This window comes from Linepithema humile, chromosome 7 (assembly GCF_040581485.1).
Source record: "Linepithema humile isolate Giens D197 chromosome 7, Lhum_UNIL_v1.0, whole genome shotgun sequence".
NCBI classification, from domain to species: domain Eukaryota; kingdom Metazoa; phylum Arthropoda; class Insecta; order Hymenoptera; family Formicidae; genus Linepithema; species Linepithema humile.
In genome coordinates, this window is record NC_090134.1 from 15434254 (window position 1) to 15446991 (window position 12738).

At 29.1% G+C, this 12738-nt stretch overlaps 1 pseudogene; it reads right to left on the reverse strand.

Moving 5' to 3' along the window:
- Positions 1-3973: 3973 nt before the first annotated feature.
- On the reverse strand, positions 3974-10909 carry LOC105676835 (cytochrome P450 4C1-like; annotated as a pseudogene).
- Between the last annotated feature and the right edge of the window lie 1829 nt (positions 10910-12738).

A 12738-nucleotide genomic window follows, 5' to 3' on the forward strand; every position in this document is an offset into this window, starting at 1 on the left:
AATTACAAGCTTTGTTGGATCTTACAGTTGGAAGAATTTTATGGACTCAAATGGATGTCATTAAGAGCTTGAGTTCTGAAAACCTTAATAATTTGAATTTGATTTGCAAGTGGGGTTGTGATGGTAGCTCTGACCAAAGTATATATAAACAAAAATTCAGCGATGATGACGGAAGCAAATCAGATGCAAATATTTTTTTCACTTCACTTGTCCCACTTCAACTCATATTTGAAAATAAAGTTACGAATGCAACAATTATCATATGGAAAAATCTAAGACCTTTATCTCCTCGATTTTGTCGGTCAATTAAAATTGATTTTTTGCACGGAAGCCACTATAAAACAAGTTGAATGTATTAAAGAATAAGAGACAAAGCTTGTACCTTTTGAGAGTATTATAAATGGCAAAGAAATATCAGTTTCTTATAAACTTGCATTAACGATGGTAGATGGCAAAGTTTGTAACGCAATTACCGAAACTGCATCCACTCAACGTTGCTATTTCTGCCAATTAACATCAAAATATTTCAATGATATCGATGCAATTTTAGAAAAAGAAATCAATCAAGATAATTTATCATTTGGATTGTCTACATTACACATGTGGATTCGCTTGTTTAAATGCTGTTTACATTTATCTTATAAACTAGATATTAAAAAGTGACAAGCGCGAAGTAATGAAGATAAAGAAAAAACAGAGAATAGAAAAAAAAGTGATCCAAAAAGGTTTTCGTTAACAATTAGGACTTATTGTTGATCAACCAAAGCATGGATTTGGCAGTACGAATGATGGAAATACTGCTCGACGATTTTTTGAAAATTTATTTATTTTTGCCTCTATAACAGGTGTTGATGAAGATTTAATTAAAAAATTTCATGTTATATTGCAAGTCATTTCGAGTGGTCATGAAATTAATTTAATTAAATTTAAAGAATATACCTTAGCAACAGCTCGTAAATTTGTGGAATTATATCCCTGGTTTTATATGCCAACTTCTGTGCATAAACTTTTGCTCCATGGCACTGAAATTATAGCTCATGCATTATTGCCGATAGGACAAATGTCTGAAGATGCGCAAGAATCTTGTAATAAATACATTAAAAAATATCGTGAAGACTTCACGCGAAAATGCAGCAGAACAAAGACAATGGAGGACCTTTTTTTACGTTTATTAATTGCATCCGATCCGTTCATTTCAAGTATAAGAAAATTACCTAAAAAAAAGTTAAAATCCTTATCAACAGAGGCAATTGAATTATTAATTTCGCCAACTATTTGCACGCTGATGACTCTAAAGCGACTGTGTCTTCTTTTTCGATGACAGATTCTTCCGATTATGACACAAGTCTTTATGATTCAACCGATGACGATAAATATTAATTATTAATAATTAATATTAATATTAATTATTTATTATTATTTATTATTAATTATTTTAATTATTTCTTTTTATTTAATTTTGACAATAGTAAGCGTAAGAAAACTCTTTCTTAGTGTAAAATACATGCTTTGCGAAACATATTAATTATAAACTTTACTATTAAAATAAAATGTTAATTTTTTGTAAAAAAAAAAAAGGTTTACTTTGTCCCATTTTCCCTTACTACAAAGTTCTTTTTTAAATAGATTTTTAAATAAATTTCTATGTATATTTCTATATATATTTTGTATTATATAAACATTTATGTTCTTGTTATAAATCCTTTATTTTGTTACATCTTTCTCCTGGTTAACAAGGTGTATTATATGTATTTTGACTAAATTTTATGTGTTTAAACATTTATGTCCGCCATTTTGTTTTTTTTTCAATTTTGACTTTTGATTCGTAATCAGCGACCTCAAAAACCCCTATATACTAAATTTCATACAAATTGAATAACGTTTTCATATTTTGACCAGCTTTTCGGGATTTGGCATCACTATGAGGCGCGTCTTGTATTATATAAATATTTAGATAGATTGGATCGTCGTTTTATATTACGATACCGACTCTTGTATTTACGTGAACAGCAGCGGTGTCTCCGGTGAATACGAAGTATGTAAATATAATTTTCTAGGTGATATGACGGACGAACTCAAGAGCTATAGCTATATCGAGGCGTTTGTATCGGGTGGTCCTAAATTTTACGCATATGTTCGCACAGCGAAAGGGCAAACGCGAGAAGTTTGCAAAGTAAAGGGTATAATTTCGCCGGTCTCGTTCGTTTCGTCATTCTAACGGATGTCGGTTTTGCGAAGTATTGTCGGGTCAATTGTCATTTTTCGTGATCGCGTTTCCGAATTTCAATGCTGTTACCGAATTTATTATATGTTACCGAACTTGCAAGCTAATAACCTCGCTGCCGCACTTACTAAATCGTTGCCGTTATATCGGCTTGTGCCGAACAATCATTCTATCGCCGCACCACCATCTACTCATCTTTAACCTTGTTAAACTAATTGTTATAATATATTATTGTTAATTATCCAATACTGAGTTGTTTTTTTGTGTTCTCCTCTCACTCCGGATTCTCAACAAAATAAAAGAACTGCGTCCCTTTACCATATACTGAGCCAGGAGCGGCCGGACATATTAAGAAAATTATTGGAATTACCGTTACCGCGGTAATTGCAAGAAACAATGTTCAAACACGATATCTTCAATATTCTAGCTACTCGCCTTACCCGTTTAGCCACGCATGCTACTTGGCATTTACCTCTTTTAACTGGAAAGATTCATTATTAATAATTAATTAGTAATAATTAATAGTGGCCTTCCACGCTACCCATGAGGTGCCACTAGCGCGCTAATTCTTTTAAAGTGGATCTTCCCCTGTAGCCCTATTATACATGTTATAAATTCTAAAATCGTATTGTGCGTGGAGAGAATTTCGACACCTTGGTTTTCTTACCTGACACTTTTAAAGAATCCATTGTATTACGTTTTTTCTACGTTTTATTTTATCCTTACAAAGTATTCTCTATGTGCGAGATACACAACAAGCTGAGCGAAGGGATCGCTCATCAAGCATGCCTAGTATCATTTGTGAAATTTCAAGCGGTAATTCCTTGATAATATCGGTTTTTGTGTGATCATGCAAGAGGATAAGTTCCATAAGTCTTGCAAGTCTTGTAGGGTCCGCCATCGCCGATACAATACAATAGTGCTTGTTAGCTGTATTCCAAAGGTACGTTCCACTTGGCGATCGCAACGCTTGTGGAATCATTTTATCTTTGTTTTTCATCGAAAGTTAAAGAAAGATAGATAATGTTCACGAGCGTTGCGATCACCAAGTGGAACTCAGCCCAAATCATGTATAGTGAGCCCCCCCCCCCCTGGATCACAAAAGTGATGGAAAAACCTATGGCAAATTAGTGAGGGAAACAAGGTCCAATCAAATGTTGTAAAGTAGGGGGGGGGGGAGATAATATCTGATTGGACCTTTTTGGGGCTAGGTAAACACTATATATAGTTCAGTACACAGCTAAAGAGCATCATTCTTATTGCATCAGCGATGGAAGCTTTTAGACTATTCAGAGAATTCTCCGAGCTGGAAGATGAGATAAGAATGGATTTTATCACTCAATTACCGCTTGAAATTTCAAGCATGATATTACGTATGCTTGATGAGCGATCACTTTACACAGCTTCTTGTGTAACTTACAGTTGGAGAATGCGTTGCAGCTTTGCAATAAATCGTACTGCACGCACTTCAAGCACTCCACGCACACCACGTACTCCACGCACACCACGTACTCCACGCACTCCACGCACTCCAAACACTCCACGCACTCCACACACACCACGTACTTCACGTACTCCACGCATTCCACGCATTCCATGCACTTCACACACACTCCACGCACACCACGTACTCCGCGCTCTCCACGCACTCCATGCATTAACTACCTAACATGCACTAACTACCTAACTACCTAAATGCAATTGATACACCGATTGCAGAAATAAATAGATATGATTGACTGATTGCATTAAAAAATTATTATTACAATTTATTGCTTTACATTTATTGTAGTTAGTATCTATAATAATGTACAACTTATCAAATTAAAAAGTGCTGTCAAGTTATAATTGTGAAAAAGCAAGTAACATATTGTAATGCTGAATAAAATATAAAATATTTATATTATTCATAACAATAAATGTATATAATACATGTAACAACTATGTTAATAATATTTCTATTGGTGCAACAAATTATTTGTTTACTTTTTTAAATTTTAATTAGCTATAAATGACTGCATTTATTCGATTGGAATAAATTTTACACGAATTGGATCTATAGTTCGATTTACTATATCTACCTGGAATCGAAGATCTTTCAAATAATCAACAGGTTCCAAGTAAAAGTTATGCACCAAAGTAGCTATTATAGTCTTTAACTCCATCATGGCAAATCGCTGACCTATTAACATCCATAAAAAATTAGAAATAATTTACATATTATAAGAAATTAATATTTCAAATATTACCTATACAACTTCTTGGTCCTGCGCTGAAAGGTAAATAAGAAAAAGAATGACGATTTTGGCTATTTTCAGGTAAAAATCTGTCTGGATCAAAAATATCTGGATTTGGCCAAAAATCGGAATATCTCTGAATGAATTTAATGGGAATAAACAATAATGTTCCAGAAGGTACCATATATGATTCTGAAAATATCAGAGAACAAAGCACAATTTATTAGAATAATTAAAGAAAGATGTTTAGATGGTAAAGTAAACATTCCTATATAAATTGTTTTTAAATAGAAGTTCTTTCATGCAATAAATTACTAATTTCTCGAAATAATATTTTTGTTAGAAACAATATTAAATCACAAACTAGTCGATTTATCAATATAAGAATATTTTTTTTTATAGTTTTATGAAAATACAGGATGGCTCCACATAACACTTTACAGTTCGATCTTGAAAACTATGCAATTTATTTTGAAAGTTCAGATCTTTAATTGTGTGAGTCTGAATAGCCTTTAAATTGAAATGGAAGTTAGTCTCCCAATCTCGGTTGCATAGGGTGGGGATTAACGTTAAAATTTTGAATGGAAAATCTTATACAAAATTACGATATCAGATTCTATGAAAAAAAAACAACATTTATTAATTAGTTTTTATTAATTAGTTTTATTCACAAAATATTTACAGAAACTTACTTTAAAAAATTATGTTTAAAGTTTCGACTTAACACATGCATCGCTTATTCTCTTGAAATGCTATCAAATTTAAAAATATTTTATTAACTCAGATAAATAAATATTTATATATTATAAGTCCATAATGGGTATTTTGAACATTTAATAAATTAAATAAGTCAGAGTAGTGTTGATTTTGATTTCATAAGACTATTCCCAAGCGCTTCAAGTAGCTTTAAGTCGAAACTCAAACTGTCATATCTTTCTCAAAGAAATATCTGACAAAAAATATTTTGGATAAAACTAAGTTGTTGTCTTTCATAGGATCGAAAAATGTAATTTTGTTAGGGGTTTTTCACTAAAAATTTTAAAGTTAACTCTCGCCTCATCCACGTAACTGAGATTGGAAGACTGACTTCCATTCCAGTTTGAAGGCCCTTCAGAAATTCAAGAGCCCCCCCATACAATTCAAGAGCTGATTCTTTAAAATCGATCGTATAGTTTCCGAAATACCCAGAAAAGAGTTATGCGGGTCACCTTGTGTGTGTGTGTGCGTATATAAGAAATATTTTTATTAATTACTCACGTATCTTTACATCTTCCGATGCAACTCGCAATATAAAAGGAGCACTAGGGTACAATCTCAACGATTCTTTCAAACATCTTTCCAAGTATGACATATTGTTTAATGCTGTCATAGTAAGTTTTCCATTGTTCTCTAGCATCACTGCATTAACTTCACTTCTGACACGATCCTATGTTATTGAACAAATTTTTTATTTGGTTTGCATTTATATCATTTTCAACGAAATTATATATATATATATAATGCAACACACACATAATATGAAACATATATCCTTTTATATTTAAATTATATTTAACAATTATATTTAAAAACAATTTTATTTTATTATAAATTAAAGCAGAATACTTGTGCACATAGTTATTTATTACAGTATAATCTTAACTATTTGTCAAATATTATCAGGAAAGACGAACAATATTAAATTTAACTAATTAAATATTTAGTTATTACAATTAATGAAGTGTTCACTGTGTGTTTAAAAATCAATAATTTATATATGATATACTTGAATATATTTACATATTCTTGTGTTCAGCCAATAGTAATATTGTGAAACATAGAGACAATGATACTGTATCGTGACCCTGTAATGCGAAGAATTTAATTTATTCCTATATGTTATGTATAAACTACATACATTAAAAAACTTAGTAAATAAAAAGCAAATTTAAATATTTTTAATATTGTTAATTGTTTAAAGTACTTTTTTCATATAAATTTTGAACATATTGCGTCCATATGAAACAAATGTTTCAAAAAATTAACAATTTTATTTCAATTTATTAACAATTATTAGTCAGAAAAATATCATTATTGTTTATTGTATCACATTAAAATAATTAAAGTAGGAATAATTATTTTATTAAGTAGCTCACATAAATGAGCATTGTCATATGAAGTAATTTGATTTCAGATATTTACTGCATACATGAAGGTATCAACTTCTTCTCTGATGTCTAAATCACTCATCTTATTATTATGGGATGCTGCTATCAAAAGATCCAACATAGCTAATCGCCTTCTTCTTACTGAGAAAGATTACACTACTTTAGTTTAATATAAATATATTGTATTAATTTATTAAATTGATCAGATTCCTTCGAATTTTTCATAAGAATGAATGTACAATAGCTAATGGAGAATTTTCGGATCAACCCAATATATCGGTTGGTGAAAAAGTCTTTTCGTTTTCTAGCGCTGTGAGTAAAACAACAATTTTTTAATAGTAACGAATTTATTAATCAGTAATATAATTTCCATCATTTCTTATAACATTTTTACCGCAAGCGAAACAACCGGTACTGATGAATCGGAAAGTAATAGTGTTCCATCAGGATAATGCGCGTGTTGCAATGCAAACCGTCCAGAAATTAAATGAGTTTGGCTGGGGAATCCTTACTAATTCCCCCCATACTCTCCCGAAATTACCCCATGAAACTACCATCTATTCCAATCTTTGCAATATTATTTGGGTGGGAAAAATTGGAATAATTCCTAAGATATCAAAATGTGTCTCAATGGATTTTTTGATGGTAAATTAACAGAATTTTATAAAAGTGGCATTGAAAAATTATTAAATAGATGGAAAAATGTTATAAGAAATGACGGAAATGATATTATTGATTAATAAATTCGTTACCATTGAGAAATTGTTGTTTTATTTATCGCTAGAAAACGAAATGACTTTTTCACTAACCCAATATACAAATATATATGAATATAATAATAAACAAAACTTTCACATTCTGTATACACGCAGCGCATATATGCACGCATGCAAGTACACATATTTATACTTTTATATATTTACATATGTGTGCAAGTTTATACCTCCTATTTTTTCTTCATCGTTGTTTACTAAATCATTTTCAAATTGCTTCAAATATTGCCCACCAGTGCTTTTGTGATACTGTTTTCTTTCCGCAATAATCTGAAGAAAAAGAATATAAATTCATTCATCATTTATACCGTCGTGCTGCTAAATGTGCTGCTGCATACAAATTATATTGTTATAATTTTATTTAAATATTATTTTAACTTTATTTACATAAAAATTCTGCACAATTTAAATAACGCACGATTCTCACTCACTTTTTCGCTGAATCCATGCAATATTTTTAAATTCTTAGCTTGCTTTCTGCCCAGTGACGAAAGTGCAAATGTCACATCGGGATAAAGCCACGGTCTCGTTAATCTATATACACAATTATATAATGTTACATAAGGAGATAATAGCATTAAATTAAAGTCTGTATGTGAGTTTAAATGATTCTATAAGTTACATATTATTTTTATGAAACATTAATCAATATTTTATATTTTACTTATATTCAAACATCCTGTAAAATATAACGAATATCTTTAAATGGGTTTATGCAAATAGTTATACATATTGTTAAGTTGTATTGCATAATTACCTAGCTATGATCAGTTTGCCGCTTTCATGAACTGCTTTGCGATATTGTTGTTGAAATTCACCCATATCTTTCATAGAAGTTCCCATAGCGGTTTCTATAAATTATTGATTAAAGTTATATAAATATTTGTTATGATTTTTATTTCCATCATAATATGTTATATAATATATTTATTTAATGATTATTATTATATAGTTTAAGATAATCTTTTAATTAAAAATTACAATCTAACACATTATACTATAAAAAGAGTTTATCAGTGCTTAAAGATTAAGTTTAATTAATACAAAATTACAATTATAATCAATGTTTAATAAATTAAATGTTTATGTCGTACCGCATATTATATTTAACGTATGATGACTAATAAAAGACTGTAAATCATTAACAATGAATTCGTTATTGTCCTTCAAGCATTGTATCATGTGATTACTCTCCTCAATTAAAATATTAACAAACTGTTTCAAGATATTAAAATAAAATGTTGGCGTTAGCATCTGTCTTCTTTCATGTCATTTTGTTCCTGTAACAGAAATAAGATAACACATCCGTTTATTGCAATACTCTAAATTACTAATATTTATTATAATCTGTCTTACAAATTAAATAATTAAAATTTATATTTCAGGTAAAAAATTTTACTAAATTTGACTAAAATATTTACTTTTTTTTCATATCTTATATTCTATAAGATAAAATATATTATAATTTAAAAATGACAATAATTAGTCTTGCGTTAAGATTAATTTTTTATTATTATGTGTACTTAAATACAGAATTTATATAAATATAAAGAAATAAAAAATACAATTTTTATTTACTTCCAATTCGAAATATTCTCATTAGAAATAAGAATTATGTTAGAGCTATTACATTACCTTCACTAGTAAGTAGGCCAGTTCCCAACCAAGGATGCGCAAATGTGTATGCAAACCCTTTTCCAAAATGCTCTTTTGAGTTGCTTAATACTCTCTGCAACCATATAAAAGATTAAATTAAATAATAATATTTTAATTAAAAAATGCAAAAATGGAATGTAATTTGTATGTTAACTTGCTACAAATGTAAATTGTAAATTGCTAATTGTAATAACACAGTTATGTCTAAGAAAATGTTAAATAAAGTTAATTATTTTTTGGAGAACTCTCATCTGCATTAAACGGTAAACGCACAATTTCAAATACAAACTATAAATATCGGTATTATTTATCATTTATAAAACTTTAATGTAATAATAAAAATTGTGTTTTGCTTATACAATTTATCTTAAATATATTTTTTTACGTTTTCCTCGCTTGTTAATTTCATATAAAGGTTCCAATTTTGTTAAGTTTTTATGATATTTTCATTATTTTTTTACTACATTAGTTATTGCGCTACTTTTGAAGTAAAAAATGGGAAAAATTTTTTTTAATGAAAATACCGTCAACATTAACTTTACCCAAAGCGCACCGCATGGAGGCTGTACGGTCCAATTTATGTAGTGACAATAATTTTTCGCGGAGTTACAATACTTCAAAAATTGTTTAAGCAATATTTCTTGATCCTTTAATTATTGTGAGTAGTATATGCACATATACATATGTATATCTTAATACTCTTCTATCCTTGTATCGTTTGAACAACAAACACTAACATATGTATACAATATTAAAAAAATAAATAATTAAAAAAAATTATATTAAATAAGATCGTAATATAATAATAAAGATTTGTTTATCTTTAAATATTTCTTTTACCTCTACGTCATCAGGATGACCAACAAGAACAGCTGCAAGATGAAAACTCCACACCTTGGCAATAGGATAATAAATCTTAAGATATTTTTCCAGAGTCTTTAATTGATCTTCTGGAAATTCAAATTTAAGAAAATAGTAATTAATTTTCTTTAAATTTACGTAAATATTGAAAAACTACAATCAATTACTTCCATGTATGCGCGCCATCGATTGACTGTAGAATAAATCTTAGCTTATTTGCTGCTATAATATCTGATACAAATTTGATACATTGATCATAATACAATCATTAGAATTGTTGCGTTATAATTTTTTTTATATTTAAATGTGAGAATTGAAAATAAAAATATACAATAATCAACATAAATATTATTTTATAAAAAATAAAAGTAAATCGAATTTGTGAGAACTGGATTACGATCCGCTCTCCTCGTTTGTATGGTTCTCGCTAAACCATATTTACCGCGTTCTTTTTATCTTCGCGATCGAGGGCGCACGTTCAATAAAGCCACGCGCGCCACCTTCTGGTATATCCAGTTACCGCGAATCTACCTCACGTCGCGTATAGTGTTCTCGTACGTGTAAGAAAAGCAATAAAGCAATATTTCTACAAGAATAAACTACGGCAAGGCGTGTTCATTTACGATCCCCGGTCCCTGCCCCGTTTTCCGGTAACAGAATTGAATATTATAACTTCTAAAAATATGTAATGTATATAATATTACGCTTGATAATTTTATGATTATTGTTATCGACAAAGTATTCTGCAAATCATCAATACTGTTATCTTATCTTTGTATCTTACTGACAAACACTTCTTATATACATTTTATTATATTATTCATTAATCTGTAAATGTACATAATTCTACTTGCCTAATGTACCGGTGCACCATAAAAGAGTATTGCCGATTAGTAAGAGCGGCGGTGGTCCTGGTATTTGATCAATAAGTTGCCAAAATCTTCCATGATGAATAAGGTAATGGCATAGTAATATCAGAAAGATGCATAATAGCAGTAAAGTGATAACCATTTTTTATTGAATAAATAACAATTAAAAAAATTTTTTTTTTTATTTTTTTGGGTTTCTGAATGTCAATACGAGTTACGTAATACTTCAAAAAGATAAGTAAATTAGTAATTACTTAACGCGTAGAAAATTACATTTACTAAATTACATAAAAAGTATATTTAAAGTTAGATATATTTAAATATTTATAAAAATCTGTAACAAGGAAAGTGCACAAAATATTAATCACGAATGAATATGTATGATGTATCGTTGAATAGGTCTCACCGAGTAGTCCATTTACGCAACACTGACTGATGAGACTGGTTTCGTTTACCTGGCGCCTCTAGAGAGCTATGTGCGCAATATAAATTATGTAAGAATGTATCAAACGTTTTTTGTAAAATCAATTGCATTAATTTTGATTAGCATATTTTGCTATAATGCATATTATGAGCATAGTTCGGAAGTTGGTGGACTTACGGCCGGCCCTCCGAAGAACCGGGTAGGAAGGGATCGAGTAACGGTCGAGGCCATCTAGAGGCGGCAGAGGCCCTACTCATAAAAAAATATTGCACAGTTGGACTCTACTCTATCTTGACGAGATCTTTTCAACAATGTATAATACATTCCTATTCGCGATTAACACTTCATGTAACACTGCCTTTGTAAATTAAATATAAAAATTGTATACAATTTTAAAAAAATATTCAAAACAGATATTAACAAGTTGCACTGTGTTACTGTAATTTTGCAATATTCTTTATATCACAGCTTTTTTAGCAGAATTACATTTAAAATCATTTATGTTGTAATAAATATATTTATAACCAACTGTTATATAGTTTACGAATTGTAACAAAATGGATAATACTTTCCATAAAAAATATGTTATTGTAACAAATAAACATCTTACAATCAAATAAAAATATCATATTTTTTAAATAGATACAAATTTTAAATAGAATAATTTATATAAAATAATCATTTTATGAAATTTTAACCATGCATAAACTATGTTTTACATAAGATTAAAAACTTTTTTTTTTAACTTTTAACTTTGTAACTTTTCTTTGATACCCAGGTCTAATGATATAACTAATTCTCCAATATTATGCATTATTATTATTATAAATAAGAATATAAAGTTTACCTTATTACAAATTATTTTATTTTGTTAGTTTTCTAAAGATCGTTGCATAAAAGATTGCTTTATTTCTAAGAAAGCTTATAATCTTTCAATATTAATTCTTTATATCAACAATCGTGTATATAACTTCGAATATTTTAATAACAATGTAGCGATTTAAATATCGTCACTGCTATCAAGTTTCTGTTGAATGTCAATACAAGACAGATTTTTTTATATATGTATAACAATTGATACAATAAATAAAAACCGTATTGTATAGCAATTGATAAGTTAAATAAAAAACGTATTGTGAATACATATCGAATATGACGTTATTGCACAGTAAACAATGCGCAAAGTGCAAAGTCACAATGTAACGACACATTCATCAGGTAAACTATATTAAGTCACATTAAAATCATATTCGTCGTAATCGCACAACTTTATTTTTTGAAACGTATCGAAGTTTGATATTATATCTGCAAATACAAAGAAATCTGCAAAATATTATAAGTATTTTACTGAAAATTTTAGCAAAAAATTTCTTTAGATCCTTCTCCTGAAAAGTTTATATGACTTAACATAGTATACCCAGCAAACGCACATGTAACTGATATTTCCTGTTATATAACCAGAAAGTATCAATAAAGTATCATTGATATGTAACTTATTTATGTATATGATACGTAAAAATGCTTCTGTCTAATACATCTCATATATT